Source organism: Rousettus aegyptiacus, unplaced genomic scaffold, assembly GCF_014176215.1.
Source record: "Rousettus aegyptiacus isolate mRouAeg1 unplaced genomic scaffold, mRouAeg1.p scaffold_m13_p_6, whole genome shotgun sequence".
Taxonomy (NCBI): Eukaryota; Metazoa; Chordata; class Mammalia; order Chiroptera; family Pteropodidae; genus Rousettus; species Rousettus aegyptiacus.
The window spans coordinates 6419826-6446994 of record NW_023416309.1 but is presented as its reverse complement, the minus strand read 5'-3'; the positions used below and the strand labels follow the sequence as shown (position 1 = coordinate 6446994).

The following is a 27169-nucleotide window of genomic DNA, read 5'->3' as shown; positions in this document are numbered from 1 at the left end:
ACAGAAACATTTTTTCCCAACAATTAAATAGAGTTAGTAACACCATTTTATAGGGTGATTTTTAAAATTATATGAAAAAAAAAGTGTGTAGAAGTGCCCATTTAGAAAATATGAGAAGTTGAGAAAGTCAATAAAAAGTGAGAAGATGCTGGAGGATTATTGTGAGTCTCAGAAACCCCTAGTACATTTACCTATACAAATATACTATCATAAATTATATAACCTAAAAGATAGTATTTTTTGAATGAAGAATTCTTCTACACAATGAGAATTTTTACTCAATTCTTCAGTCAATATTTGTGAACACAGAATCAGAGTTAAGTTTAATGCTCCAAGATATTTTCATTGGAAAATTCTACAAGCTATTTAGGCAAGATGCATTTCTGAAGAACAACCTAAGCAAATAGTCACTCATAAACCTCAGTGTGACCCTGTTTTAATATTTCATTTACAGAGCAAATTGTCAACTTCGAGTCTGTACTACATAAACATGTGGCACAACCTCTATGGCTCCCTGCTTCTCCTCCTTTGATATAAATGAATACTCTTATTTAGAGGATGAAGAAGAATGTAAAATAGTGTTGTCTCTGTTCAACAGAAATCAGAAACAGAGCTTTTAGGAAGAAAATTAAAGAAGCAGTTTCATTAACAGGGCCTATGAATAGGAGAATGGGGCTATGTGCTTTTCTGGAAAAGCGATTTTGCTTCTCTATGATTGATGACCTGTCTGGTGTGAGGCTGGCCACAGTCATAATGTCAGAGCTTACTCTCAAACAGTAGGAAAGCTGTCAGTTCTGATGTATTGAGGTGAGAAGGAGGTAGGGATCATAGAGCTGAAATGGCCACAGAGAGTCCTCTGACCTAGGTATGTGATGCAAGGTGATTTTGTGTAACATCGACTTTATTTCACATGTACAGAGGGAAGACAAGAAAGAACTAGAACAAAAAATTAACAGGAATTACTTTTAGGAAGTAGTAAGAAAAGTATCAATTTCTTTTTATTAACATGAATTTTTACTTAACAAATTTTATTCATGAGCATGTATAAATTTTAAAATAAAATTTATATAAGCTGATAAAATAAAATTATATATTTAATGAGACAACATAATTTAGTAGAAGGAGCATGGAGTTTAAAATTTAATCTGAAATTCATATCCTAACTCTTGTACAAGCAGCTGGAAAAAGGATATTATGACAATATTGCTATTCTTGTAGGACAACATTATAGAATTAAATACAGTGCCTAGAGAAGGGCTTTCCTGCCTCACCCTCAAGGACTGTTCACACCCTTGCCAGCTCTCCTTATTTCCCTGTTGTGGGACCTAACACCTGAGAGATTCAGATCTTGTTGCCTCTGTGCTTCCAATTGCCACATTCTCTTTCCCCTAATGACACAGTTATATGCTCTGGTAGCCTATAGTCCCCCATCCTTTGACCCCTTAACCTTTTTGAAAGGTATATATTCTGTAGATACATGTATTGCTTTGAGACTGAAGCTTCCTCAGCAATCACAGCCAGGTTTATCCTCAGCTCTTGCTCCCCTCCTAATCAGAAACCCTAGACTCTATTCAAGCCTTTCCTAGTTTGTGGGTTTGTTGTAATAGACTGGGACATACATGACGATGTATTGACATATGACATCTCATAACTTTGACCAAAATTTTATCTGGAGCAAGTAGAATATACAGACCCACTGTTGAAGCATGAGACAATTACATTTCTTTACAGCGATTCTAGAAACTACTAGGGAATAGTAAGCTCAGGTGTTAGGGGTCAGCAAACATTCAAGCCCCAGCTTACCACCTTCATAAATTCAATTTAGTCTTCTCAGTTGAGATGGACTACCTCTACTTAAAGTGTCACCATTAAAAATGATTTGACAAGGGTCTGTGGGTGGAATCTACAGAGTGGCAGATTTCAGTACAGTTATTAAATCATTTATAACTGGCATGTTGTATAGTTGAGTTGACACAGACAGTACCTGTTTGTGGCCTGGAAGAAACCGGGCCGCACAGCAAGAGGTGAGCAGCTGGTAAGCAAGTGAAGCTTCATCTGTATTTGCAGCTGCTCCTCAGTGCTAGCATCACTGCTCCAGCTCAACCTCAGATCATCGGGCATTAGATTCTCATAGGAGCACTGGTCCCTGGTATCAAAAAAGTTGGGGACCACTGCCACAGATCACCAGTTCCACATGGGGCTCCATGACAAGGTGATTATTTACGTCAAGTTGGGAAGTATTGCCTACTGACTTTCCTCCAGGAGAGCCTTGGCACACACAATGAAGACTTTTTGGGATTCTTGCAATCAAGAAGCCTGTTGAACTTCAAGCCAGTAGTCCAACTTTTTAAAACATATAACAATATTTTCATATAACATATTTTTCTACATCCCATGGAACAAGGGGTAAATCACCACATTTCTGACTATTCTATGATAGACTTGCCTTGTTCAGTTACTTTTAACTGAAACTTACATTGAACACTGAAACTTCCATTCATGTAGCACTGTCCCAATGCCATATTGCAATGAGTTCTTTATTATATTTTGGATAACAACTTCTCTCTTCTCATCTTGAGATTGGACTCAAGTAAAGGATTGTTTTTGCTTGCCCTTCTTCACCCTGCCCACACTGAGGAAACTGTTGGTAGCCCCTGATAGTCTGTCTAACATAGTAAGCTTTGAATTGCTCACACACCAGTAATAATGGACTCTGGAAACATGTGAGCCTTGAATTTCTAGGAGTTTTTGACTTTATAGAATATTAAGTTTATCTCTCCAGTCATCTACCTAGACCTCAAATCTCAATGGGTCAGAGGTTTTGCCATTTGTTAAACTTATTGTCGGTCTTAAGATTATTTTATTCAAAGTCATGCATGTGTTCGGGCACAACTCTATATATCCCTTGCTGTACATAGAAGCAAATAACTTTAATTATTCATGCCAATCTTGGATGTAACTTTTCTGCTATGTTAAGAGAAGATAGATTTCCTTTTCCTTAAGAATTCTGCTTAGCGTTTGAATAATTTTCAGAATCTGATTTCTGTCTTTTCTATTGGTCATAAGTTCACTGTGGTTCAAAGTATTGAGTGTCCTCATATTTATCAAGTATGCCTCTCACTTCTCAGTGCAATCTCCAGACTCACAAAGCTAATTCTCCATATCTCCTATCACATTCAGAGGTTGAACAGCCAAGGTTGTAGGAAAAATGAAGAGTGACCATTGGTTATATGTGCTGGCAAAACAGATGGCAGACAGTCAACTATTTCTGAGGCATCTCGGCACCAGTGGAAGGTTCTTGTTCAATCAGACTAAGGCTAATGGCTTTCTAACTGCCCGGTCAGACAATTGAACAACTATGAGCCAATATTTGAGGTGCTATCTTCCCGTATTTCTATATATTTTCTTCTCCTGATTTCCTTACTACACGTTCTTTTCTGGCTATCTGCAATTTTTTTTTTTATTTCCGATCTTTTTTTCTTACCTTTAGTATCATGATAAGTCATTTCGCTCAAGTTCCTGTATTTAAACACCACAACTCTAGTCTCTCTCTGTCCTAACTGCACACATCATGAAGCTTCTTATTCATATTAGAACCCAAACATAGCATAGTCTTGTCAACTTTTCTGCAATCTCTATTTTTTTACGTTCCACATTAGCTTTCTCCCAGGAAAATGGGTCTTCCAAGCTTATGGGTCTGTGGCCTCTCCACTCAATATGCATTTCCTGGTTTTCCATTAAAGCACTATTATTAAGAATTACCAGAGCTTTTTTTCTGTGGGTGCCTACTGATTTCAAAAGTACTTGAGAACAAAAATCCTGTCTTTTCATGACAGTGTGCTAAATATCTATCATAGTATATATTAAGCAGTCAAAAAAGAAAGCACATAAAGCAATGCATCTACTTTTTAAAAACAGGTACTAATCAATTAAAAATGAGCTATTTACAGGCAAATTTATAGAGACAGAAAGTTGATTAGAAGTTGCTAGGAGCTGGGGGGAAAGAGAGAAGGGGAATTATTGCTTAGTAGGTACAGTTTCTCTTTGGGGTGATGGAAAAATTTGGGAAATATAGTAGTGATGGTGGCACAACATTGTGAATGTAATTAATGTCATTGAATTGTATACTTAAAATGGTTAAAATGACAAATTTTATGTTATGTATATATTACTACAATGCAATTAAAAATAATTATTTATAAATAGGAAAGGTACTGAAATATTCATAACTAAATACATATTTTTTGAAAAAGGAAAGTTTCTTTGCTAAATAGAAAATTCATAAAAGGAAGTCCAGCAATTAGTCTTGGAAACAAATATAATTGTAGCAATACTTTTTTTTAAATTTATTCTCTTTTAAGAAACATATCACTGCAATAGAAACCATCATCAAATAATACGATGAATTTAAAAAGTGAATGAATAAATAATTGAGCGATTAAAAGAAAGCACCATTTAAATAAACAGACTTCTAAGGTTGAACGAATGCCTAGGATTAGCCTGGCCCAGTTTATCACTCCACTGATTGCAGATAGACATTAGTGGGTCAAAATTATTGGCTGTCCACATGTACATAAAACAAACATGGACACATTTATTATTCATTTTTGATCAGAAGCTCTGTCAAGTTTAATAGTCATAGGACATACGGGCAGATGGACTAAATTTGTGTCCTGAGTCTGCCTCAACTTTTGGTGCCTAGGTAAGATATTTAATCGCGATGAAGAGTTTTCTTATCTAACAAATAAAAGAAAAAAATACAGCATTATTGCTTTTTTGTGAAGGTGATGAGCACCTGGTAAAGTTCTTTATTTACTTGTTTATAGCACAGAAGTCCAAATAAGTTTTTGCTGAACAAATATTCTATATAAAGTATCATGAGCCTAAAAATAATGTTAGTACCAGATATTTTTTGTGTGAACAATTTTTTCTTTCTTTTGGGGGGTTGAATTTATACTTTGCATACTTGGTAATTAATGCAATATTATGCCACTTAAAGTTCCAGGCTTTGGAGAAATACCATTCGGTGTTCAGAGCATCCCTAATTTTTGGAAATCTGTAAATTATCTTTCTCAAGTGAACATGGTGGTTAAAATTGAGAAACATTTTTTGCCTTTAAAGGGCAATCTTATAAGCATTGATAACATGTGGAATTTTTTTCTAATTTTTTTCTCTTTTTCTTTTTCTCTTATATGCTGACTTCGGTGTAGCAGACCATTTGGGGATTGAATTCATGGGTAAGACTAAACAATTTTCTCCTTAATAAATCTGAAAAAAGCTAATTTTTAAAATGTTTATAGTTCTCCTTCTCCATCTGCTTATAATTGAAATGTCTCATTATCAGATGTTATTAGTAGTAAAAAGTGTTTTTGTCAATTTTTCACTAACTGATAGCTCAAAACAAAATATTTAACTACTTATTGAGAAGGCAATTTAATGTTAAGTGCAGCTCTGGAATTATAAAAAGTTGGATTTGGCTCCTGGCTTTGATTGTTTGCTCTAGTTCTCAATTTTCTTATCTGTAAAATAGGGATAATAATTGTTCTTATTTTACTGCACATATAAATTGCTTAGCACAATGTTTATAAAATGGCAAACACTCAATAAATGATAGAAGATAAATTGTGATTATTTAAAATGTCAGTTTTGTTATTTTTGCTCTAATTCCTTTTACTTTTTCACAATGATTACCTTGGATAAATTTTGATATCAATCTTAATTTGAATTATGAGCTACGTAAACTTTTCATTTTACAACATAAAATATTTCTTTCGAAAGTACTTGCAGCGAATGGCATGTCTTTAAAAGCATTAGAATGGCTTCCGCAGGAATTATTCTCTATACTCATAGATAATCATATTAAGAATTGGACACAGTTTTCTGACACTATATTATAAGTCAAATTTAAAAAAAAAGCATTCCATGTGGTTGATATGCATCATGGTGGTATAATGGAAGGATCCTCGAGAGTTAAAGTTAGAGAAATTGAGAAGTCCTACATTTCATTCAAATTCGTAATTCTCTATTTGTATAATTTTCATTGAACTTCAGATTTTTCTCTTACTTGGTATGGATATGAATACTTGCTTTGTACATATATGTTTATTGTGACAATACTTATAAATTTCCATAAAATTGTAAAAATGGACAGAAAAAAAATCTAGTTTGATGGAGTTTATAGTCTAGTAAGCTTACAGATGATAATCACATAATAAAACTAATAAATATAAAATTTCAAGTTTCAGAACATGTGTGCCAGGCAAGATGACATTAAATTGGATTAACATGACAGGAGAAGATGTAGGGAAAAAATGGATAGATATTTAAAACATGATATCAACAAGTATTTAAGAGGAACTGATGTTAGAGGTAAGAAAGGAGAGATTTTAAGATGATCACAGGGTTTATAGTTTCACATTTAGGTAAAAGGTGGGCCTCAAACTGAAAAGCAATACTAGGAAAAAAACTAATTTATGAGAAGTGTTTACTAGATTAGGTTTGGCAATTTTGAGTTCTGGATGTCTTTGCTATATCTGAGAGAAAATGTCAAGTTGGTAATCGTGTTGCTGGAAGTTTTGAGGGTTAATTACAGATTAATGATTGCATATTTATACTGGAACTAATCTTCCCTGTTGTGTGATGTTATTCATTAGTGCTCTATTATCTGGATATTAGACTATAGAAAAAGCATATAGACAGCTCAGTTTCTGCAAGTTTGAGGCTTTTCTAGATAGTTGTGATGAAAACTCCTAAGGGCAATGAAATTTCAGATAATATCCAAATGATACATCCTGGAATGTAAGGTAGATGTGGAAGAAAGTGAAGAAAGGATAGCTATCTCAATGGAAACAATAAGTAATCATCATGGGAGTACTCAAACAAGTTCTTAGCATGGCAAGGAGGTTATGGTCATGTGGTCTAAGAATTACAGAAAGTTATAGACATGGTCATGTAGTAGAGTATAAATTATTAGTTGAGAAAATCATGTTGTTTGTACTTCCTCATTTATTGATGATGGTGAGGAATAACAACATGGAAGCATGAGCATCAGCAGTCATTTGGAGGATAGTAGGTAATACACACAGTGAATAGAGAAATTTGCCCCACTAGATTATGGTGATTGGAGACTTTGAGAATAGAGAATTTAGACATTATGTAGTAAAATGACTGCAGATACAAGAAACATTGCATAGCTGGTGGGTGGGGATTGAGTAACTACACACCTCGCAAGTGATGTGGTCATTGTTATAGTAAACAGAAATTGCTACATCACTGGTAATTATCAGTTAAAAGAAATGGACCAGTCACCATCCTATTGGATTTTCCTGAGGACCTCCAGTGACCTTGGCACCTTATAGTATAACAATTTGCTAAGGAAACAAGATATGTATTAAGAGATCTGTTAAAACATTTAAAATAATTTAATACTGGTAAGTGAAAAATAATAAGTTATTGAGTAGATAATCTATATGAAACTCATGACTAAGGTCATAGTTAGTCTTACAAAAGTTAGAGTCAAATCATAGCTATAAAGTAATGTGTTCTCAGTGTGTGAATATTTGACTCCAGTAGAGATTGTCTTAAAGGGAAGAGGTTAGGCAACGAGTTAGAATTAAAGGGACTAAAGTCAAAATTAAAGATGTAATATACATCTGGATCATGGCAACTAATGAAGGATTGTTTGAAATGGTGAATAGTTTAGTAAACAAACTGTTCTCACTGATCTCACTATTTCTAAACATTGTTCACCCCCATGGGTTGCTCTAACTGCATATGTAAAATTCTGTTTGTTGCTTTGTGAATGAATATTTTCATATTTAACTTGTGATTTTATAATCTCTATGGGTAAAATTTCTTTCATTGAAAGCAATTTTATTCCAATAATATGGCATTCTATGTATAAATTCATCTGAGAAGCAGAAATGTAGGCATAGTCTCTATAAACTTAATCATGTCAGTATATTGGTGTGCCTAAAATAATTAACTCCATTTTTGTTTTAATGAGTTCTAGAAAACTTTCCTCATTCTTGTTTGGACATTAATTTCATCTTTCCTCGAATTGCGATGTCGGTCACAATGTGATAGTCTGAAGCACAGGGGCCTTTTCCCTGCCTTTGTATGCTCAATGATCATATCTATGTGAATTCTTATTGATCATATTCAAAATCTGAATACTTCATACAGTTTAACAAATTTCTGTTTATTGCAAATAACTTTGATTTTTGAAATCAAATGTTTCAAGAATCCTATTATTATTTGATCAACATAAACATATCACACTATGTGCTAGATATATAAGATATTGTAGATGCAGATATAAAGTCCACATTCCTTTTTACCCAAGATTTCTAAGGCTAAAAAGAGAGAAAACTACACATAGTTGAGGTAATATGAGGTGCTATAAAAATTACATCGGCAATATATAATAAAAGAAAAATAAATAAAAAAAGAAAGCAAATAAATGGGCTTGGAAAGTTCAGAGATAGCTTCCCAGGGGAAGAGACAGTTAAGCTGAGTACCAGCCAAAGTGAATAAACTGTACTGAGAGATGCAATACTTCAAATCTATGCTAGCCCCATATTGCTTCCACTTTAGGGTGTGTCTTGTTATTTAGTCTCTCAATTTAGGTCTATAAGGCCCTAGCATCACTACTTCAGCTAGAAAGAGAACATAAACTTCAATAAAAACACTTAACTAAAATTTTTTTCTGAGTTGATTTATTAATTATAAAGAATAATTATTCCATTGAATAAACCATGCCAAATCCAATGTCCCTAAAACTGTCAGCATTCAGAAGGATTTTTCCTTAATTACATTCATGAATTTTTCTTAATGATGCTTCTGGGATTGGTACAATGGATATTTCAACAACATACACTGCTCTGGAATACAGTATTAGTTAAAAAATAAAGTTAATTGATGTAATGAGGACAGGAATTTAAAGATGCATGAAAACAAAATTGTGAAATGTTTGTAAAAATTTTTTTTGAAAGTTTATATCAAACCTATAATCAAAAAATATTTCTTAAATTCATGACTTAATTCATTATGCGTGCATGAGGGAAAATTACGATTTTTAGGGTCAGATGTTCCAACTTTCCCTCACAGTGTTAATAGATCCAGAAATGGAATAGACAAACTTCTTTGTAAGCACAAGTACTCATTGAGTTGTATGAGAAATCCAACCAATCATTCAGATGAGACAGATGGCCAAAGGGCATGTCAGATTGGCCAAGTTTAGAAGGTACATTGATCATGAAGAGGTATTTCTCATCTGAGAAATATCTGGCTGCCGTGTCAGGTGCTCCATCATGGAACATATCTCATTATATCCATTTGAGCTATTTGTTATGTAGCTATTTCTCTGACAATGCCCTGATGTATTTGATGCTCTAGGCATCAAAGAAGTTTGTATAAAAGTAGGTGCAATACCATTTACAAACATATTTGTAAACCATAGGGTGAACTAAAGATCGTGTTGGTGATCTTTCATGCAAATGTATTTTATTCTCATATGGAAAAATAAAATGAACTCTGTCAATTAAATGTCTTGTTTGTGATTTGACATTTTAGGATAACATATTTATGCAAAGTATGATTGACTAAATTCTGGTATACAGCTTTTTAAAAATCAAAAGCCTTACATAACTTGGGAAAAATTGGATTCTTAACTAAAATCTTAAAAAGTTATTCCAAAATAATTTCTGTATTTTGAAATGAAAGACAGAAAAAGAGAGAGAGAGAGAGAGAGAGAGAGAGAGAGAGAGAGAAGACAAGAAAGAAAAAGAAAGAAAAAAGAAAGAAAGAAAGAAAGAAAGACAGAAAGAAAGAAAGAAAGAAAGAAAGAAAGAAAGAAAGAAAGAAAGAAAGAAATAAAGAAAAGACCGAGTTTTCTATAAGGAAAGGCTATGGTCTAAAATATGTGGATAGATTCAGAATTGAATCTTACTACTTACTACTTCCAACTTCACCATATATTGAATATCTCTTCATTCCCTAATGGAAAAAAAAAAAAAAAAACGGCTTTAGAATTTTTTTACTAGGCACTGAAGGTAATCGTCAAAGGAGTGGCCCACTTCTAATTTTGTTTGAATGATATAACGTGAAGATATTTTCCTTAAAGCTACCCTGTGTGTTTTTTTAAATTTTAACAGGCTCATCTGTCAGTCAATTGAATTCACATGTATGCCCTAATTTTTGAATTGCATTAGAGATATAGAAATGAGGATCCTCTTTCTCTAAGCTAAAATCTAAATTAGATGTATTTAAAATAAAAATGTCATTCATTTTAGTATATCATGATTTCTTATAAAATAAAAGGGCAATTTATAGGTAAATGTGTTTGTATGTTTGTAGGGGGTGCAATCTAAAGAATATTTGTTGAGCTCTTTCTTAAACTACACCAGAAATCAGGTGTGACTGAATAATATAAATTAATATTATTGCTTGATATGTGCCACAGAATTTACATTATCTCATTGATCTCAAAAAAAATGTACGAGATAGGAACTACTTATATAAAAATGTGTGAGGTAGGAATTGTATCTAATAAATGACAAAACAGATTTTTTTTTAGGTAAAATATCTTATTTATAGAGCAAGGAAGTAGCAAATACAGGATTGAAATTAAGTCTGTCTTCCAGACCTGTTGAATTCTACTGGTGACTAACAGCTACTGGGCATGTCACAAAATGAGATCTTCATGTTTACTCAAAGAGGTTGCATGCTGGCAATGTCTCAAGTGACAACGCAGTTCTACATCTAGTCTTAAGAATTGAAAGTAATGTTTTCAAAGTTCCATAAGGCTATATGAATCATGGGTAGTAATTCACAGTATCCTTGCCTAAGGTACAAAAAAAAAAAAAAAAAACCCACACATTGACTGGTCATTGCAGTCTCTCATGTAGGATAATCTACAGAAGTTGTATTGTATTTGTGGCTTTCATTGTGGTTACAAACTATTTTGAGTGACACTAGTTGGGTGGCCCTACTGTTGAATGCCATTGAGGTGTAAAGGTGCATTTCCTCTGATAGGATATATTTTCCAGCTGGACTACTGAGTTGAATGATCTCTCCAATGACTTTCTAAGATTCTGCTTAAGAAATATTTCATAATCTTGTTTTCACACTTGCTTTTCTCTTTAGCAACATGACTCCTCCCTCTCTCTTTACACTATTATTATTTTTAACATAGATCTCAATATAAGCACTAATAATTCAGCTGTCTTGATCACAGAACCGTCCAAGTTTTGTGTGTGTGTGTTGGTGGTGGGGGGGAGGAGCAGGTGGTGGCGGGGGTGGCGGGGGGAGTAATTCCCAAAGAGGTTAAAAAATGGATTTGTATATCTAATTCTCCCCAACAATTTCTTCAGGGGCCCCTTTGGGAGGTCAAAAGCTATGCTAGGCCAGAGTGACATAAATACAAGTAAGAAAGACTCTCAAGAAGTTTGTGATTCAGTCTGAGGGACAGAATTTTAACCAATCCAGTTAGGTGCAAAATGGACTTTAATTGAAGTTTTGGTGTGGTTTCATTTTTGTTGTTGTTGTTGTTGTTGTTGTTGTTGTAGTTGTTGTTTTTAAAAGGCAACAGTGGTTTTTCCAGACATATGCAGGATGTCGTGCTCACACACATAAATTGAGTTTGAGTTTACTTACATGTGGGAAATACTAGGTTCTGTACCTATGCTTCACAATTTCACATAACTATCAGTATACTTCTATCCATTCATAGAAGTCTTACATAGGAGATTATTGTAGACAATTATTTTCTAGAGAAGCATGTTTTTAGGGACTATATACTCTGGTAAAACCTGGGAGAAAGGAACACAGAAGAAGGCCTACTTACGTCTCACTGGAATAATCAGGGACATTGGTAAATGGAAGAATAAAAAAAGAATTCCTATGATTGGGAGATGGCTGAAGGGAAAATGAGGGAAAGTCTCAAGGAAGAACATGGTAAGTAAGAGGTGAAGAGCACAGGGGTTTTAGGAAATAACAAGAAATCCTGGGTAATTGGAGAAACATAATACACACGAAAGGGAGTATTGTAGGTGATACGGTTGGTTAATCAGGTCAGAGCTGATTATGATGACCCCTATAAGCCCTTCAAAGAAGTATCATTTTATCTTATTATAAAAGAAAGCCTTCAGAGGTTGCAAGCAGGGAGGGGAGTGATCACATTTCCCTTAAAAAGCCTTTTCTGTCATAGCTGTGTAGAGGTTGCCTGAAGGCATTGCATGCAAAATACCAGCTAATGGACCAAGCTCAAGATTGTACTTCAAATATCCACCAAATGCTTGCTCTTTGAACAACTGTGGGTATATTAAAGATGAATTTACATTTATTCTGTGTCAAACACAGAGAAATAAACAAGGGCAGGATGCCTGGAGAAGCAGGGGAATGAGGTGCAATGAGCAGAGCCACGGGCACAGTGGACCTTAAACTGATCTTTGAGGGAAGGGTAGGATTTCTATGGGCAGAAGAGGAAACATCCTAATGAGGATGTTAAAATAAACACAACCAGTATCAGGCAATTTGTTTGGAAATAGCGATTCTTTTCAGCAAAGGCAAATTGCATTATAATTTAAACTATATATAACTTTCTATTTAAAATATAAATCAAATTGTGTCATTCCCTTGCATGAAACTTTCTAATGGATTTAGAATGAAATGCAGACACCATATGTTGCTATGCCAAGTCCTCAATGATCTGACACTGTCTACTTCCCTGATTTACTTCCTGCCACTTTCCTCCAAGCTCACTGTGTTTCTGCTATATCCACCTTCTTCTTGTTGTTTTGTCTACCTCAGGAACTTTGCACTAGCTGTTCTCAAAGTACTATCTTATCTGCACAAGCTTGGCTCCTTCTCATTATAAAAGCATCAGTTCAACTATACTTCATAAGAGGCTCTCCCTAGCCACCCTATTTTATGCATTTCCTATCCCATTAATATTAGCTTCTTTTGTGTCTTCCATAGAATTTATTACTATCTTAACTGATTTATTCGTTCGCTTTTTATCAGTCTTCCTACTAGAAAATGTTATGTGAGAACAGAACTTACTCATCATTGCATCTCCAGCTAATGCTTGGCAAAATTATGAGATGAATAAATATTCGTCTAATCAATGGTTTAGACGAATGTATGGTTTTATGAACTCTTAATGTGCTTAAATGATTAAAAACAGAAAGTACAAACAAAATATCAATTACACTAAAAACCATATGGTCTAGTCCTAGATAACTCTCAGTCAGTCACTGAAATTATTTCTGGAGATTTTCCCTGTTTAAGTGGTGAATGGCACATGAGGATTTCTCAAAGGTGTAACGTTCAACTCACTCAGGTGAGTTGACTGACCAGGTATCTTTTTATAGAATATTTCATGAATTGGTTGTTTTCACTTATAGGTCTGTGTTTTCTGTTCATGCCATAGTTGCAGGTTGAGATATCTAAGAACAATGAAATAACCTAGGTAGGCAGTATAACATAAGTCAGGAGCTCTCAACTTTAACTTTCGTCACAGCTTGTTACAAATGTAAATTCCTGTTCTCAGCCTTAAATATCTGATTAAGTAGTTCTGAGATGGATCCTAGGCTTAGTTTTTAACATGATTCTAATGTAGGAGATCTCTGCCTATATGGTGAGGAACTTTGACATAAAAGGACAGACAGACTTGATTTAATTCTGGCTCTACCATTTAGTATATGTATGACCTGCGGCAAGAGATTTATCATCTCTATTCCTGGAGTTCCCAATCTGTGTTAGAGAGATGGTGGCATTACCAATCTCACAGAGTTGTTGTGCAGATCAAAATACATAAAGCATATAAAGTGCTTAGCCTAAAGTCTGGTATTTATTAAGTGTTCAATCAAAGTGAGCTATTATATTTAGTGTTCCCTCAGGAAGTGACTTTAGGGGTGTGAATTTCTGACCTATATGCTCTATGAGTTTTCCCTTTAGGTTGCCTACATCATTCTGATTCTTCTGGAAAACAGAAATTGAATATTAGTGTTCTCTTCTTTACTACATAGGGACTCTAAAGTTATCTTGTAGAATGAAAGCCATTTTCCAGGGCATTACAGTGATTTGCAGCTAAGATTACAGAATCAGTTCTCTGAAAAGAGTAATGTCTATGAATACTGGAGATCACTTTTTAGAATTTGGTTCTAAAAAGGTGGCTTTAATCTTCAACCTGGTTATGCGGAATGGCTGCATTCCCTTTATTAATATTTCCAACAGGATCAGACAGGTGAAAGAAGTCAAATAAATAAACTTTTCTTGTCTAGTGAAGCTGCTCCCTTAAATGTATCATTCATTCTTCTCAGGAGAATTTCACTAAATTTATTTCTTTTGCTGAGTCTTGAAGCAGAAAACTGTACTGGGTTGAAAAGCTTTTTATGATGAAGCTTGCAAGTCCTTATTGGAAATGGAAAGAAAGGAATTAACATTTGCTGACTATTGTATGATCGATGGACCTTGTAGGTGATTTCACATGAGTTCGCTCATTTTATTTTTTAAAGTTATCAGGAATCTTAAACATGTGATGTAGAAAACCACCACAACCTGAGTAGCTAAATTTTTGGTCTGGGAAAATTTGATCCTGTATTTTTTGTAGCATCCTGTGGAGATATCAGATTTGCAGAGCTACTCGGTATATATTCAAGGAAGCTATTCATATTTGGAACAAAGACATATGGATGCAGGGCAAATAAAGTTAGTCTAAAAAAGCCTAACAAGGTAATTTTTTTCATTGCACACATGAAGAAACAAGGTCAATAGAAATAAAGGCAATATGTTCAGCTGATAAATAGCAAAGATGAGTTATAATCTGAGTTGAATGTCTCTAAAGCCTGAGCTCTTTCCATAGTTCTTCCCTACCAGCATAATAGATGATGTGTTCTGTGAAAATGTGATGGTATTCTCTTCGTTGCCCCTGTACTGGGCTCCAAGTCTACCAAGTTAGGGACACGAATACACTCAATTAGAACCTCGGCTATAGATGATGCATTGTGGGTAGTGTTGTTAGATTTAGCGAATAAAAATGCAGAATCCCTACTTAAATCTGAATTTTAGATACACAACAAATAATTGTTTAGTATAGATATGTTTGATGAGTTGCGTGTGGCATATCTATATAAAAACCTATTTGTTGCTTACATAAAATTCAAATAGGCTCAGTGTTGAGTATCTTTTTCTGGCATAATCATGGTGAAGAGTGGTCCTCTACTGGCCCATTGCTATCTCACACTTTACTTCCTGTAAAAGCTGAATTAAAGTTGATGTGACAAGTGCAGAAAAATAAGCAGAATTAATGGAGAAGATGAGCAGGAGAGATTAGAGTAAGAGTGCTTTGCACGTCTCAAAGGGTAACTCTGCTTATTACATGATAAGAATTAGGCAAAAATAATGCTAAGCTGCTCCCAAATTATCTCTGGGCAGCTATGAATGTTTAACATGGAAAATTCAGTCTGTAAACTCATCGGTTCCAGGCATGATGGGTCCTGCTGTCAGAGCAATTGATGAGGTGTTTTAAACTCAAGTTCTTATTGGTGAAATAGCTTAACACTTCAAATATGGATGTTTCAGAAAACAAATGGTAGCATGCTTACTTAGTTAATCAGCTTTTGAGAAAGAAAGTAGCATTTAACTTACCAAAAGATGCAGTTCAAAGGCAATATTAATGAAGTAATAACAACCGCGTTTTTATCTATTCACCACCCATTCATTTCCCCATTATGTTCGGGCTGCTAACTTCAGTCACAAACATGTTTTTATGAGAATCTAAGACATTTTTTCTACTAGAAAAAAAAGGTATTTATTTTCTGGAGCTGTACTGTGGAATTATAGTAGTGCTTCAAAAACTCTACTTTTCTATAGCTATGGGATTCGAGCAGTGTGATGGGAAAAATATATATACTCTGAGCCAGGCAGATAAGCATCAAATCTTGACTTCATCTTCTATACACTACAGGGCATGGGGTATCATCTATCTATCTATCTATCTATCTATCTATCTATCTATCATCTATCATCATCATCATCATCATCATCATCATCTATCATCTATCTATTATCTATCTATCATCTATATATTATTTATCTGTATGTATAGACTAACTTCTCTCTATCTCTTATTCTCACTCTCAAGTTTTATTAATATAAAGATTGATAATATAACTCATCATATATATGCATTTATTTGGCATATATAAGGCACTCAGACTATGTCCTTTCTACATTCCCTAATGTGTTGCACTGTTTGCCCAGTTTGTTTACTGATGAGTGTGAGTGTGTGTGTGTACATAAACCCTCAAAGATAGAGGATGTACCAGCTGTGTGTTCTGGGAGTTTTCTCCAGCACTTTCCCAAAGCCTGTCTCTCTGTGGTTCCTCAGTTGCCTTCTGGAGACATTTGCTGAGGAGATATGGTTGAGAGAGGCAGGAGCTTCTCCAGATGTTAACTTCTATCTCTCCTAAGCCCTCATGGAATCAAACCTCTGCCAACCATAGCCCAGAGAAACCAGTGATCTTCTACATAGATAGAATAAGTGTTTCTGAATGCAATATTATTTCCAGGGTTATGGAAGCCCTGTTGTCTAAGGAAATTTTACCTTATTCCCTGATTCTTTCATCAGATTCTACCATGGGAAGCTTTGAAGTATGGAATGGTGCTAAATAACAGAGCATCTTAGGTCCATCTCGACTCACAACTTCTCTAGCCTTATCTCTACTCTCACCATTCTCAACCATTCTAAATCACATTTTCTTCTTTGAACACACCATTATCCTTCCATCTTCTTTGCATGTGATGTCTTTCTCTGTGCTATAGAACTAATTCCCACCACCCTTACCAAACAAATCTTCACATATATCAGGTGCTTATGTCTTTTAGTAGCCATGGTATCAATGTGGTTTATGTCTTTCTTTCCCCCAAATAGTGTGAAATCTATGAAGGCCAATATCACCCAACAGCATAAGATCAAAGTCTGAATTCACAGAGCCTTTGGCTGATCTATGCAGAAATTCCAAATGCTACATAGGCCTATGCCACCCATCATTATATGTTGTCTTTTCAGTACTGCCCTCTGAGGTTGGTAACACTTACTACTAGCAAAGTAGGACCCTGGGCAAAACTTAAGCTCAAATATCTGATAAAGCAAGGATTAGATCACCTGCCAATGACTAGTTTGATATGGGTGGAAAAGTGTGGATCAATAAGACTGAGTTATTCATTTATGTGGAATATTGATATATATCTCATAGGAACGTAGTTAGAATAGAACAAGATAACATATTTGGAAGAAAACAAACATGGCCTTTCCCTAAAGTTATATTTACTTTGATATTTTTTATGATGCTCCAGAATGTAAAGGACATAATTTAAAAATTAGTTGGATGATAGGTTGGTTTATTTGGAATGTGTTATGTAAGAAGACATGCTCTTTTTTTTTTATTCAAAAGTAATACTATTGGTAATTATATAGTTATAAAAAGAAATGTTTTTTTCTGATTAATATCAAATACATACTTATAGGCATGTTTTCTAACAATTGTCCAATCAAACACTTATTTTATGAATAAATGGTATATTATTATTAATAATAAATTTGGAAGAGACCTCAGAGGTCAGCTGGTTGAACTTGTCCCTTTAAATTGTCAATTTCTTATAGTGAATGGAAACCTGACTCTTTGTATAGAATAGTACCATAAAGTCATAGATTCTTGAGATTTAATCTTCATTTTTTTAACTGCTAGAATTGAGACTTTGGGTATATTAATTTTCCTAGACCTCAGTTTTCTCATATGCAAAGCAGGAATAATAATAATATATATTCCAACAACTCTTGGAATTATTAAAAATAGTTTCTTCAGTCAACCTATATTTGTTCTCTAATCTATTCTTTCACCCGCTATTTCATCTAATACCTCAAAACAATTATCATGGCCTATCCCTAAGTCATAACTCCGTAGTGATAGCTGTTATGATGTCATTTTCACCCTTTCTTTCCTGTGCTCTTTCTCTGGAAAAATTATGATTTGCCAGTATCTCTTTAGAAGTATAAACCTATACCCCAAGGTATTTTACAATTTATGTGAAATAATGCATGTCAAACATTTAGAAGAATCCACGTGCAGTGAACACCCTAAAATACCCTAATTTATCTTATCTTTCCTTTTTTGCACACAGTAAATTTACTAGTTCTATTTATAATATCACTTGTTTGTTTTATCACCATCCAGGGGGTAATTTTGTAGTATTTTTCTATAGTTTTTGTTTTTGTTGTTTTCCCCACTGCTTTCCTAAATATATATGTACATTTTACATTATGGGGATTATAGTATGCAGTCCTGTCTTTTATATGTTATGTTTTACTAGTATTGAAATTTTGTTTAGTTGTATCTTATAATTTCTTTTGGCTTTACATTTGTATAAGAGGTATAATCATAATGGGTTTATGCCTAATTTTATATATCTACCATTAAAAAAATATCTTGACATAAAAAAAAAGGCATTCATAGTATAAAGCTGCCATTGTCTAATATAATCCTTGGTCAACAAAACTATCTTAGAGTTACTTTTAGGGAACTAAATTCTGGACTATCTATCTTTTACTATTCTCTACTTATATAATAGATTTATAATGACTGACTTTCAAAAAATAAGACTTTATATTTACTTTTGTCATTTGAGATCTTTATTTTAGCCCATTTTTTTTGTCTCACAGCTAGAAAATATACATATATTTTTGTGTATTGATTGTAACTCATAATAGCTTGAATTCTTTCAGTCATTCTGGTTTTAAGAAATTCACACTGCCAAGTTAGAACATACTGAATCAGGTATGGATGCTCTTTAATTTTTATTATTAGTTATAAAAATGGGATCACAATCTCAAAATTGCAGTTTCAAATCTCAGAATCTTCTCTTTAGCCCATTGTTATGACAGGAAAATACCTTAGATTTGATAGAGCTGCTCTTCTATACAAGAAGAATAATCTTTACCTGTAACTTTTTCTTATTTTTCCCCCATATTTAGTCATAAATATATACAAAGGACATAAAAACATGATTTCTGAACCATGGGCATTAAAGGAATGACAATTGGGAAAGCTGGAGTTTTCTCTGAGGGCTATGAGGTGTCTCCCTTGGCCGAAAGTGACTGCACAATATAGGAAAACACAGCACAAGCATTAGTGTACTTAATATCCTAGGAGGCTGACATTGCTGCAAAGTACCATTATTGAAACAGCAATAAGGTATAAATACTATTATTCATTAAATATATCATAAACATATTGTAATGATATCCATTTTATAAAGCTTCAGTTTGTAAAACTTAGGTTTATGTAAGAATGAGATTGAAATGATTAACTCTAAATATAAATTATATAATTTGTCAATACTTAACTTTGAAACAAAATTAAAAATAAATTAAAGATTGGAAGCCAATTGCAATAAGATCATTATAATATTCAGACCTTAAAGAAATAAGGAATTATAGAACACCTTTTGGGAAAATTATACTGGATGTCACTTGAAAATGGTTTATATTTGTTTCAGTTTGAGATTCTGTCACAACAGATGCTAACTCATATGTATGAACATCTATTATTGAAAATGCCATAAAAGCTTTTCTATCCTTCTGCATTTTTCTATAAAAGATATTTTTTCATGAAATAAAGATGATTTCATTTCCTTGGTTTCAACATTGTTTCATAGAAGAGTGGGGTTTTTTTCCTCCTCTCATCTGTCTTCTTTTCATATGCTCTCATTTTCCCTTACTCATTTATCTTTTTTTTAATGCTTTCCTTTTTTTCTTGGAGCTCAGTTCTCACTAGTAGTATAGATACATATGTATGTGTATGTGTATAAACACACACACATATACACACATACACACATATACATATACATATACATGCACACATATACACACATGTACATACATGAGTTTAAAAGTTCTTTTACAGAAAGGTGGATATATATTCTGGCAATCCTCAACCTATTTTTAAAGTTTGAATTAGAACAATATATTTTGAAGTTTTGTTTCAGTGAAATGAAAAATGTTTTAAATGCATCACTTTACCTTTTACAACTGACTTAGTGAGTTGAAGTAATAATAGGACCAACACATTTAGGGACTTTGAAGTTTAGTATTGTCAGCTCCATTGATTTATTTAGAATATTTCCATGAATAGTTATAAGATCACAGCGTATCACGGGTCAATGTTTGAGTCCGGAGTTCAGATTTTTGTATTTATTGTGAACTAAAGTCCAGCAATGTTAAAAGGCTTGCCTACATTTACCTAAGTAGAAACAAAGCTGGGAATCAACAGCAAGCATTTATTTACTACCTGCTTCTAGGAACAGTCTTATAATTCCAACCTTAACACTTTCATCTTTCCACAGCAGCCAATTCAACATTTCGTGCTTTTAATACAGTGTTATTTATATCTAGATAGCTACATATTCCTTCTTGTATTCCTTCTTCAGTGGAGATTCTATACAATTAACCTTGAAGTTTGATGACACACTTGTAAAACTATTCTAATTAACAAAATTGCTTTAGCACAGAAGCAGTTCCTTCCCTTCAGAAATGTCTTGGAAAATTCCTTGTGCACTCATTTTTTTGATGTGGCTGAAGATGTGGTATAGCAAGATTTGGTGGTTCTTACTCATAGATGCTGGAATTACATTGCTGTTTTCATGGAGAGTCTGTAAACTCATATTAACTATGCTATATTTATCTGCGAGTCCACTGTGCCCAGCTCCCCATTCTCAACCATTCAAAACCACGTTTGCTTCCTTGAATACATTATATTCTTTCTGTTTTTTCTGCATATGATTTCTTTCTCTATGTCAGATCAGAGATGAGGATATGCTCTCATTTTCCCTTAATCATTTATCTTTTTTTTAATGCCTTCCTTTTTTTCTTGGAGCTCAGTTCTCACTAGTAGTATAGATACATATGTATGTGTATGTGTATAAATAGTGTTTAATGCCTTTACATACCTTGACATCATCTCCTATTACCCTGAAAGTGTTATTTTATATTTAACCAAGATGATATTTAAAATTCCTTCATAATGAAAAACAAAACTAAACAAAACAAAAAGTATGGCTGAAAGATTTTACAGCAAATTAGAAAGAACTTGGCTCCGAATTAAGTTTTTCAATCCCTGCTGTATAGCGCAAATTGTTAGAATCAGCATTCATAATTGAGCTTCAACAAAAGGCTTTGTTTTGCAATTTGTTCTAAGGTAATTAGAAAAATGTGCATGAAAGCATGACACGTATAAATCATAGGTATATTCATCTGAATATATTTTGGATAGTTTATATTTATAGCTCATTTTGTAAAGCAAAATTTACTATATTGAAACAGACAATTAAAGAAAGGTAAAGGGGCTAGTATTTCTCCAGCAACTGCAGTGTTAGGCACTTTGCCAGATACTACACAAACTCTATCTTAGTTAATCTTCTCTGCTGTAAATATTGTCACAATTTTGCAAATGAAGAAACTAGAATATGTAGAAAACTGAACATGGGGGACCAATATACATATTCTTTGTTGAACTTATACAGGTATAATTAAAGTATTTACAACTTATATCCAAATAATTTGTGGTAGGGACAGAAGTTGAACCCAGTTCATTTGGCTGGCACTCCACTTATTTTTGGCCATTTGAATTACTGAGTTATTTTGAATAAAACACATTTATTTTTATGTATTTAAGTTATAATTTAATAAAAATGATAAATTTACAGATCATTTACTAAATGAATACAAACACATCATGGTACCGTTGTAGAAATTGTGTAAAGGTATAGACTGGTTCAATAAAATTTCACTTAGAGACAAATCCACTGTATATTCTAACATGGCTTTTTCAAAGGTAAGTTTTCAAGAGATGTTAAGAGGTATTTAATACACACACAGACACAATCACTCATGATATAAAAATAAAAAAATGAAAACTTGTGTATACAACAGAATTTCATGATTAACAATGTTGAGAAAATGTGTGTCAAAGAAAATTAAATATTTGCTTTCAAATTATATAAATTCTTACATCTACCAATATGAGAATATGCTTTGTGAAACTCCAAGAGCAAATTGGATTTTGCAAAGTCTCCAAACTTTTTGATCACAAACTTCTCTTTTACAAGGAACAATTGTTAACTATTGAAGTTTAAGTAATCAATATAATACGTTTTAGGAAATGTTTATTCATGTATTTATTTAACAAAAATGTAAGAACACTTACCAAATGCCAATTATTGTATAGGCATTGAGGGTGCATAATGATTAAAACAGACAAAGATTCCTGCCTTTGTGGTACCTAATATTCTAGTAATGGAGACAGAATATAAACAAAACAGATAAATAAAATGTGTAGGATCCTGATGAATACTAAAAAGAAAAAAAAGATGGAGAAGAGGGTAAGCAGAGTTATAACAAGGAGGTGATTTCCTAAATAAGGTACCATGGAAAGCTTCGCTGAGAAAGTAACACTAGAATAAAGATAGATATGAAGGAGCAAGCTATGCGGATTATCTAGGGAGGAGTTTTCTAGAAAAAGAAGTTTGTGTGGCTAGAATAGAGTGAGCATGGGGAACAATCAAAGGACATTAGGTCAGAGAAACTTATAGGGATCCAGATCAGTAGGTCTTTGTAAGGTATTTAAGTAAGAATGAAATAGGCAGTCCTTATAGGATTTTGAGTTGTGGAATGATCAAATCTGTCTTATGGCTGAATTTTCAGAAATGCCAAAAGTTGTCAAGGGGGAGAGCAGAAACACCAGGTAGGAAGCTCTTGCAAGGATTCAGAGGTGACATGATGGTGACCTGCACAAAAAAATTCAGCAGTGGAGTAAGTGAACTAAAAGTCAGATTCTATATCTATATTGAAGGGAGAGTGTTTAAGGGATTTAATAGATCAAACATTGTGTTTAAGATAGAGCAATCAAGGATGACTCCAGAATTTTGGACTCAGTAATTGGAAGGATGGTTGCCACTTAGTGGAATGAGAAAGACCCCATTCCAGAAGGTTCAAGATTAGGAGTTCATTTTTAACTCAATAATTTTGAGATGACTTTTAGGTATCCATGAAGAGGATGATTTGGCAAATGGAATATTAAAGTAGGTAGTCGTGTCACCCAGTGGCAAAATGTTTACATATAACACATGGGAATTCCAAAATGAATGGTCTAGATTTAAGGAGTCAATCCTAAGTTACAGAATCTTCAACAAAACTGAAATTCTATAATCTAATATAGTGTTGCCATATTTCTGGTAGAAACAAACAAACAAATAGGAAATGGAGTAAGGAGTTTACAAAATCCCCACTGCCAACCCTAAAGCAATTCTCATTCATTGCCTTTTGAGGGCTTGAAGGTGGAGTTAAATGTAAAACAGCTGCAGTGGTTGATGGATGCTTTAAGATGACTCAACACCTCCTCTGTAGGAATCTCAGTAGAGCTTTTCTTAAGAGTCCTGGTGAGGAGCAGCACTTTATCCTTAACATCTTCAAAAAATACAGCGTTAGAGGAGTTGTTTCTGGTCTATAGATCTTCTGTTATGACACAGTTAGCTTGTGACATCACTTTCTCAATCTGAAGGACTTCTGTTTTGAGACCGGTGACAGCTAGCCAAGAAAACCAATACTCTAAGTGAATTTAATAGACTCTATTCTCATGATACTTGGGTTGCCATGGAAACCTTATTAGAAACTATAGGAAATATAGATGATCTCCCTTCTAGGCAATATTTTTTTCTAAATAACTTCTGTGCCTTTATGTGGAGGAAAAAACAAGTTTTTTTTTTAATTGTGAATACATAAAATATATAAAACATAAATGTGAAACTTAAACATTTATTATAAAGCGCAAATCCATGTAACCAGCCAGGTCAAGGAAAAGAACAGTGTTAGCTATTTAGAAGCAAACCACTTGCCCATTTCAAATCACGGTACTTACATCCCCTCAAAAAAATCAACACCAATAAAAAAAATCAATATCCTATTATACTATCTATTTCTTTGCTGTGGGTTAGTATTTTACCACATGAACCATATAATTTTACCTATTAGTTGTATTTTGTATGTACATAATTGAATATATATTCATCATATAAATGTATAATAATTTTCCAATCTACTGTTCACTGGACTTTGTTTTCTTTTTTTCTAGTTTTAGAATATTACAAATAATTCAGCCTTAAAAACTTTAGTGATCACCTCTGCATAAAAGTGCATTTATTTCTATTTAATTGGGAGGGGGGCATAGAATGTGCTTATCTTCACCTCTAATAGATAACACAAACTTTCCTGTTGTTGTGATTTCGTTGTATTTTTTATTTATTTTTTCAAAGAGGTTGAACTGATTTACACTCCAACCAGAATCGTGTAAGAATTTCTGTTACTCTATGTTCTCTTCCACATCAGAAACAATCCCTAGTTTTAATATTTTGCCATTCTACTTTACATGCAATGGTATTTCTTTCGTCTTTGCGAATGAGAGTCTGAGCGCATTTTCATGTTTATTTGACATTCAGACAACCTGTTTGTGAAGTATTTGTTAGATCTTTTACTCATTTTTTATTGAATTTTTATTTTTTAATCAGTTTTTTAGAGTAACTCTTTATATAACATATAATTTGTTGCTTTACATAAGTCTGTGTTTTGGACAGATAAAGTAAGCCAAACTTAAACTTTTACTAGAATAGCGGTCCCCAATCTTTTTGGAACCAGGAATCAGTGCTCCTTTGAGAATCTAATGCTGGTGACCTGAAGTGGAGCTAAGGCAGTGATGTTAGTGCTGGGGAGTGGCTGCAAGTACAGATGATGCTTTTCTTGCTTGTCCACTGCTCACTTCTTGCTGTGCAGAGTGGTTCCTAGCAGGTCAGGGACTGGTACAGGTTTGCAGCCCTGTGGTTGGGGACCTCTATACTAGAGTGTTGTATTTATTCGCTCTTCCAAATACATTTTACAATGAACTAGTCAACTTTTAGAAAAGAAGAAAAAAAATAAACTTGTTTTGATTTTCATCGAAATTATTTCAGATCCACAGATAAAATTGGAAAGTATTGAAAAATCTTTAAATATTAAATCTTCTACTCCATGGTCATAGTATAGCCCTCCATTTGCTTAGATCTCCTTTAATTTTTCTCAGTAATGTCTTATAGATTTCTGCCTAGAGGTTTTGCACATCTTTGTCAGGTTTATTCCTTGATACTTAAAATTTTACTACTATTGCAAATGACATTGATTTTTTAAATTTCATTTTATCTTTGTTGTTGCTACAAAGAAATCCAATTAACTTTTATATATTGACTTTATATATATAGCAACTTTGCTATACCTAATTATTACTTCTAATAATTTATCTCTAGATATTTTGGATTGAATATAAAATTATATCATCTGAATATTATAAGATTTTTTATTCTTAAATTTAAATATTTAAATTTTTCTTATTGTCCTTCTCTACTGACTAGATTTTCCTGAATATTAATTAAAAGTATCTATAGTAAGTTTCATTTTTTTATTCCCAGTCTCAGTTAGAATGGCAACCTTTGACATTTTTATCATTAATTATAATGTTTGCTTATGACTTCATTACACTGCTATCACAATAAGAAAACTCCTTTCTATTTCTAGTTTACAAAGATTTTTTTAAGTATAAATTTGTATTGAATTTTACCAAAGACATTTTTTCCTAAATTTAAAGATATCATCATATGATTTATTTTTTAGTTTATTAATGTAATGAATTTAATTGATTACTTTTCAAGTGTTAAACCAATTTTGCATTTCTACAGTAAATTGGCTGTGATATATTATACTTTAGAATACTGCTAGATTTGGTATTCTAACTTTAAGGAATTTTTTTCATTCATATTTATAACCGTAACTTGAGCCTTTTTAATTATGAAGAAATCTAGAGATATTAATTAATTATAGACTTTTTAGCTCTAAAAACAAAAAAAATATTTAGTTTAGTCAAAAAAAGAAAAATAGGAATAAAAAAGGAAAGAGAAAAGAATAGAAAAAGTAAATAGATTCAAATAAAAAACATTTTTAAAATGTCAAAAATTTTAGAAATATAAATAATCATAATTATTGGAAATACACACACATACACCATGTAAATAACAACTAGAATAATGATGAAAAAGTATTGTTAATATTAGATAAAATGAAACTTGAAGGAAGTTTATTAGAGATGATATTGTCACTAGTTAATAAAAAGAGGTTCATTTAGCTGGGAAAATATAAAATTGTAAGGTTATATGTACTTCATAATGCAACCTCAAAATATATGAAGGTAAAAATGTGTATATCTGTGTATCTCATATAATATTGATAGAATATAAGTTTAAATTTTTATACCATAAGAGGAAATCTTTACACACTTTCCCTGTTTCTTAGATCAAAGAAACAAACAAAAAATCCAAAAGCTTATACATTATATAAAGAGTATAATTGATGTTTGATTTAGTAGACACGTAATAAATATTGTACTCAACATTTGTAGAACACTTGTTTCTATGAACATATTTACCATTAGTAAAAGCAACAACACTCTAACCCATAAGACTGCTTTCAATAAATTTCAAAGATAAAATATGATGCATATTATACTTTTAGCCATAATGCAATAAAGTTGATAATCAATAACAAAATGAGCACCAGTTATGCATCTCATGATAAGGGTCTTTAACACATTTATAACTAATTATTAGATCAAAGAAGAAAATTAAAATACTTCACATCAAAATGTGTAGGTTGAAGCTAATGTGATGTTGAGAGGTTTGACTTTTCTTACATTAGAAATACAGAGATTCAGACTTCCAGTCAAGATGGCATAAAAGGTAGATACCTCCTCTCATGACCACATCAAAATTATAATGAAACTATAAAACAACCATCATTGAGAGTCTTCTGAGGTCTGGCTGAACAAAAGTTATACAATTGAGGCTACCTAAGAGACTGGTAGGAGGAGTGGAGACATGAAATGCACTACTCTCACAATCCCTGGTAACTCAGAGAGTCTCAAACAAGATGAACCCAAAGAGACTACACCAACACTCCATAATTAAAATGCCAAAAATAAAGACAGAGAATCTTAAAAGCAGCAAGAAGAAAACAGTAGATTATTTACAAGGC

At 33.1% G+C, this 27169-nt stretch overlaps 1 non-coding gene across 1 annotated transcript in view; it reads left to right on the top strand.

Annotated features, from left to right (window-relative positions):
- Nucleotides 1-27169, top strand: part of LOC107498386 — a 973375-nt gene that overhangs the window by 844932 nt on the left and 101274 nt on the right. Inside the window, exon 4 of the transcript XR_004951414.1 lies at nucleotides 5211-5237. This is a non-coding gene — a transcript (uncharacterized LOC107498386). The remainder of the gene's footprint in view (nucleotides 1-5210; nucleotides 5238-27169) is intronic.